We start from the raw sequence: 6,222 nt of genomic DNA, 5'->3' as shown, positions 1-6,222 counted from the left end.
GAAGAAGAAGAAGAAGAAGAAGAAGAAGAAGAAGAAGAAGAAGAAGAGGAGGAGGAGGAGGAGGAGGAGGAAGAAGAAGAAGAAGAAGAAGAAGAAGAAGAAGAAGAAGAAGAAGAAAAAAAAAGCCTGTGACAGTTAAAAGAGACAGCAGCAGTGATGTGGAAAATCAAAAGGAGAAACATTACCGTTTGTGATTAAAAGGTCAAAAATGAGATTGTGCTGCCCCAAAGAAGAAAGAAGAAAATGTCTGGATTCACTGCAGGGCAGTGACGGGTGGAATTTGCTTCGACTGACGGCACTGAGGTGGGATGGTGACATCTACGTGCGAGAACAAGAGGCTAGGAGAGGAGAGGATATCCTGAAATATTCAATGACGCTTCCCTTTTCTGTCAACCTGAGACATAGAAATAGGAGGGTGTGAGGAAGAGAGATTTTAATCCATTGCATGCTGTTCTATTTTTCTCAAAAATCCCCTGGGGGTAGGTAGACAAAGGAAATCAATATAAACAATGGAGGTTTCTGATACATTTAGGAAATGGAAAACAATGTTCAACATTAAGAGCTGGATGGAGGCAAACTGATATGACAGCAGTGGAAAATTCCACTACCTCCTGAGCGCTTATCTGCTTTGAGGATACAATAGAGTACCTATTGCTAACACTGAAATCATTTAATCAGGATCTCATGGAATAGAGACATTTCGGGAGAAGTCTTGATGAGAATTACTCAGAGATATTTTAATAGTTTTGATGCCTTAGGCTTAACTATTAGGTTGCTCTCTAGGAAGTGCATAGAAATCAGTAGGAATGAGGATAGAAATTTGGGATTATGCTGATCCAGAGCAGAATTATGTCCCCAAATAAGGCCACACAGGTGGATTGTGCAAAGACAGGTTGAGTCTGGGCTCTCAGTTATGCAAGTTAGAAAGATGCTAGAACTTTTTACATAAATCATTTCCAAAGCTCCATTTGTATTTTGGCTTAAACATTTATGGATAGATGGATCGATACATAGGGAGATAATATTGCTTTGTTTTGTTTGAGATAGGGGTCTTACTACATAGTCAATGCTGGAGTTGGATGGTGATCTTTTTACCTCAGCCTCCTGCCTCCTGCGTAGCTGGGATTACAGCTAGGTTCCACTATGGCCATTCTCCTACCTATACATTTGGGGATTCGGTTCCATCATCCACCATAGAGTTCTAGGGTACCAATGACTCAGACACGAAGAGTTATGTGCCTTTCTTATGACTCCATAGGTAAAGAAGGTGGTTTTGACTTGGTAGCCGTGGTCCACAGCATCCGAGAGATGTGGGACACGGCCTTTCACAGTCCAATACGCTCTCTCCACACACGTGTCCTCATCACAACTCTGTTCCAGCTGTAGACAAGAACAAGGGATAAAGAGCAGTCACAATGGTATCCTAGCTCATTTATTAAGAACCTGCCAAAAGAAATTTCCACCTATATCTCATTGGTTAGAGATCAATAAGATTACATCAACTAGGAAAAAAAAAAGATATTTTCAAACAGTTTGAAATAAAGAAAGAACAAATACTGGAAGACAGATCACAGTACTCGGTATTATCAATACTACATTTCATAAGTAAAAAATGAATCTGGGCTTTCTGAAGCCTTGCCCTTGCCTGTTTTGCATTTGAGTATTGTTTCCTGCTACTGTAAGTTGTTGGATACTTGTTAGGATGGAACCAGACTAGCCTGAGAGCTTGGGCTCTCCAGATGGGTACTCAGTAGGGGTATACTTGCTAGAGTTAACTCTGTTTAGTGAGTTTCCTTCTGATAATGTTCCAGCAACTCCAAGGTTGTGTTACCCTCTGTGTATTCTTCTTGTCATAATAAGCTTTAGTTGGTTTGTTTGCTTAAAAAAAACACACAAAAACCTTTTACACTTTATTACATTGGAACACTGGGCAGAAGGATTCCTAAGCTTTTCTTCTAGTGTTACCCCAGAGTCTCTTACTATATCTAAGCATGTTTATGCATTTCTCTGTGTCATCTGAAGCACAGAGTTTCTTTAAACAATGCAGAATAGAGTGAAGAGGTATTTGCCTCAACAGACAGAAACATTTTGGGAAATCAAATATCATCAACCATTTGAACAACTTATTGATGATTATAAAAAAGTTGTTATATTCATGGCCAAAGAGACTGAATCAGATAATGTATTTAAAGTGTGGAAATATTATTATAGAAATAAGAGAGGGAACATTGTAGATATTTCAAAGTTTCCAGGTTAGAGAAGAAAAGAATGGATTCATTCTCTGCATATTCACATATATATATATATAAGTAGTAGAAAGATATTCAGTAGGAGAATCTGTGTTAGAAAGTATGAAATGAATCAGTTTATTTTGTACGCGAGGTTACTGGGGTGCAGACCAGTGGACCAGAAGCAGTCACAGAATAGTTATAAATCTCCTGAAAAACATTGCAACATCAAGCATTCTTGAGAAATAGTCAGTAATGCTAGAATAAGAAACTGTAGATTTTGTTAGTTTCCAATGAACTGCATGTGGAAGGCAAATGCCGGCCTCAGTTCTGTGCCTCAGGAGTCATCCATTTGCCTTTTAGAGACAAAGTCTCCTATTGGTTGACTATCATCTCACCAATTTCGCTAGGCTCACTGGTTATGACTGATCCTCAGGAATCCATTTGTCTCTCCCTGCCTCCCCAGTGATAGGACTGCAACCCTCAATTTCAATTAATGGAAAATTATTAAATTATTAATTGTTATTGATTTTAAACTATTGAAAATGAGAGGAAAGAATTATATCTTCATAAAATGACATGGCTCAGACACTAAAATTGGCATTCCTATGTCATGTATACGTGTGTGTGTATATATATTTATATAAAACCCAGTTGGTTATTGAAGCCTGTGTCTCATTACATAAGCAGAAAACAACCCAACCTGGAAAATACAAAGGTAGCTTTGCTTTAAAACCTGGTATGGTGGTGCATACCTTTGATCTCAGCACTTAGAAGGCAGAGGCAGGAGGATCTCATGAGTTTGAGGCCAGCCTAGGCTATATAGTAAGTTCCAGGCCAGCCAAGGCTACATAGTAAAACACTGTCTCAAACAACAACAACAAAAAACACATCTTGCCATCCATTGCTGACTGCTGCTCTCTTACCAAGAGCAAATGTAATTGGTAACATATTAGATATGAGAATCACAGTCAAAACACTTGCTTAATTATTTACTTACTATGTCAGCTTTCCACAAATTCAATTTTTTTTCCCAGTGAAAGCTAATGAGGAAATCTACCAACTCAGCCACTAAGACTCAGGCTCTACAGTCAGTCCTGCTTATCTCTCGAATGCTCCTCTTCCTTCAATCTATGCTTCCAAAGGTGAGATTAGAATATGATTCACTTGCTTCCACTGGGTATGGATCATTTTCTTTTTTCTTGTTATGGCTGGATAACAAAAAAGGCAAGACAATCTACCTAATGAGTGAGACCACTGAAAACCTAACCCCGGACTCAAAGTCACTGCTGCTTTTCTGATATCAGCATCTCCCCGAGGATGGGTTTCCTCCTGAAAAACTCATCCAGAAAGTCTACACAAATTCTTGTCACTGCTTTGTATGCCTGGCTAGGTCAAGATCAGTGAGCTAAGCAGAGGGGTTGCTGTGAGAAGCTGGTAGGTGAAAATGGGGTTTTCATGCTTTCAATGGCTCTCCAGTCAAGATTGCTTCCCTTAGGATTTCTGAGTTGCGGTCCTTGTGCTGTTGGGACGTTAGGAGCAGCGGAAGGGAGGCCTTCTGGTATCACTGGGACACAGGGCAGTGGAACAACTTGCTTTCGTTAGTGTAGGGTGGCTCTGGATATGATGGTTGAGTGATACAAACATGGAAATCTGTGTTTTCTCAACAGGACACAGCATTGTACATTGATCTCAGAAAAGAGAAACTCAGTCCAGGCCTGGAGCAGGACAAGAAACCAGACCCGACAGCTTCACTAGCAGCAGGGCTTCACATCAGGAAGATGGCAGTGTGTATGATGAGAAAGCAAAGAACTTTATTTTCATTTATTCATTCATTCATTCATTCATTTTCATTCATTCATTCACTTTACATCCTGGTTGTAGTCCCCTCCCTCCTCTCCTTCTTGTCCCCCAACTAGGGAGCCCAAATGAACCCATAGACATAGCTGCCCATCTGCTATGTCTATGAAAGGGGGCCTAGGTCCAGTCCATGTGTGGTCCTTGGTTGGGAAGCAGAGGATTCTTATGCATTTACAAGCTGCTGCACTATGCAACCACAAATGAACATCATGGGAAGAATGCTCTGTAGGGAGTGGCATTCTTTCTGCCCTACCCCCTTTTCCCTCCTTTTTCCCCTCCTTCCCTCCATTCCTTCTGGCCTTCCCTGTCTTCCTATTTTTTCTCCCTTTTCTCCTATATCTAGTGCAATGATTTTGTTGGCTATTTTAAGAATCAAGCTATTAATTGTTAAGAGACTCTACTAAATATTAAAAGAGAAAGGAAAATTTATGAGGGTCAAAAGAGAAAATGACATCTTCCAGGATTTTGTTGATCAGCTTGGGGACTCAGGTTCGGAGCCTTCGTGAGTCTATCAGATCCAAATTGGTTCCATCTGTGAAGACTCTCAATTAGTAGGACCACATGCCATGGACATGGAAATGCTTGCCATGGAAAAAGCACTTGTGAGCCAGTCTATGCACAGCAGTGGCTACAATGGCACTGAATGCAAGTCTATGTTTGACTAGACTAAAAAGTGATGCTCGTGGGACATAATTGTCCAAATCCTGAAAAAAAAATGGGTGCTTGTGTCTTTGAACCATGCCTTGTGTCCAGTCCATAAGAATGCCAAAGTGGTACAGATGCTGCCAGCCCCACTCTACATATGTGAGGAAGGCATCCTTGTTTTACAGAGGTGGTCAGTACCTATGCATGTATGTAGGTGCTTGTATGTTTTGTGCATGACTATTTAAGAGAACTGGAATTTTAAAGTTATTTTGCACATATGCCATTTACATGAGTGACCTCTGTTCACCCTAACTTTCTTTTATAAATTTATTTTTATTAATTACACTTTATTCACTTTGTATCCCCCATGTAGCTCCCTCCCCTCCCAATCCCACCCTCCCTCTCTCTTTCCCACCTATGTCCCTCCCCCAGTCCACTGATAAGGGCGGTCTTTCTCCTCTTCCTTCTGACTCTACCTTCTGGATTGTAATAAACACTTTTCTTTCCAAGGTGGTTTTGGTCAGTGACCTATCAAAGTGATGGAGACCAAACTACACACAAAACCATTACCTGAAGTTTGTATTCTTTTACCTTCCCTTTCTTTCCTCTTTTCCTACCCTCCATTCTTTTCATATTTCCTCCCCTTCCTTCTAGAAACTGGCTCCTGAATACCCACACTTCATTATTTTGAAATGTGAGGACAAGCTCTGACAACTTGTTACATTCACATTCTAGGAAGGACTAAGGTGAAGAGCAGGCTGACATCTAGCTGAAGCCATTTAAAAGACAAGACAATGCTGTAGAAGAAAGAACCAAGCACAAGTAAAAACAAAATGAAACAAACAAACAAACAAACAAACAAACAAACAAACCCCGTCTTATTCAGTAGGAGATGGTGCCATCTGTGCTGGTTTGAATAGTAATGCCCCCCCCCACCATGGGATCATATATTTAAATGTATGTTCATTAGGGAGTGGTGCTACTTAGGAGGGATTGGAGGGTGTGGCCTTGTTGAAGGAAGTGTGTCACTGGGGGTGGGCTTTAGGGTTTCAAATGCTCAAGCCAGGCCCAGGGGCTCTCTCTCTCTTTCTGCTGCCTGCAGACCCAGATGTAGAACACTTTTTGTTTGCCTGTGTGGCAAACATAAGGATAATAAGGATAATAGTCTGAACTTCTGAAACTAACCAAGACTCAATTAAATGCTCCTTTTATAAACATTTCCATGGTGATGGTGTCTCTTCATAGCAACAGAACTTTGCCTAAGACACCCTCTGAACTAAAGCTTCAAAGAAGACGCCAGAGAAGTGTTGAGGCCCTTGTCCTGCTTCAGGGATGGACAGTTACAGCTGACTAACTCTGACTTGATGTCTTTTTTTCTTAGTGGAAGCACAGGAACTCAGCCTGTGCATAGTGCAGACTGAAATTACAAAATGAAACTATGTTACACTTAATTAAAAATTGGTGTCAACAAATAAAGATTGTACATCCT

Source organism: Psammomys obesus, unplaced genomic scaffold (assembly GCF_907164565.1).
Source record: "Psammomys obesus unplaced genomic scaffold, mPsaObe1.curated_primary_1811, whole genome shotgun sequence".
Classification (NCBI taxonomy): domain Eukaryota; kingdom Metazoa; phylum Chordata; class Mammalia; order Rodentia; family Muridae; genus Psammomys; species Psammomys obesus.
This window is presented reverse-complemented; position numbering follows the sequence as displayed.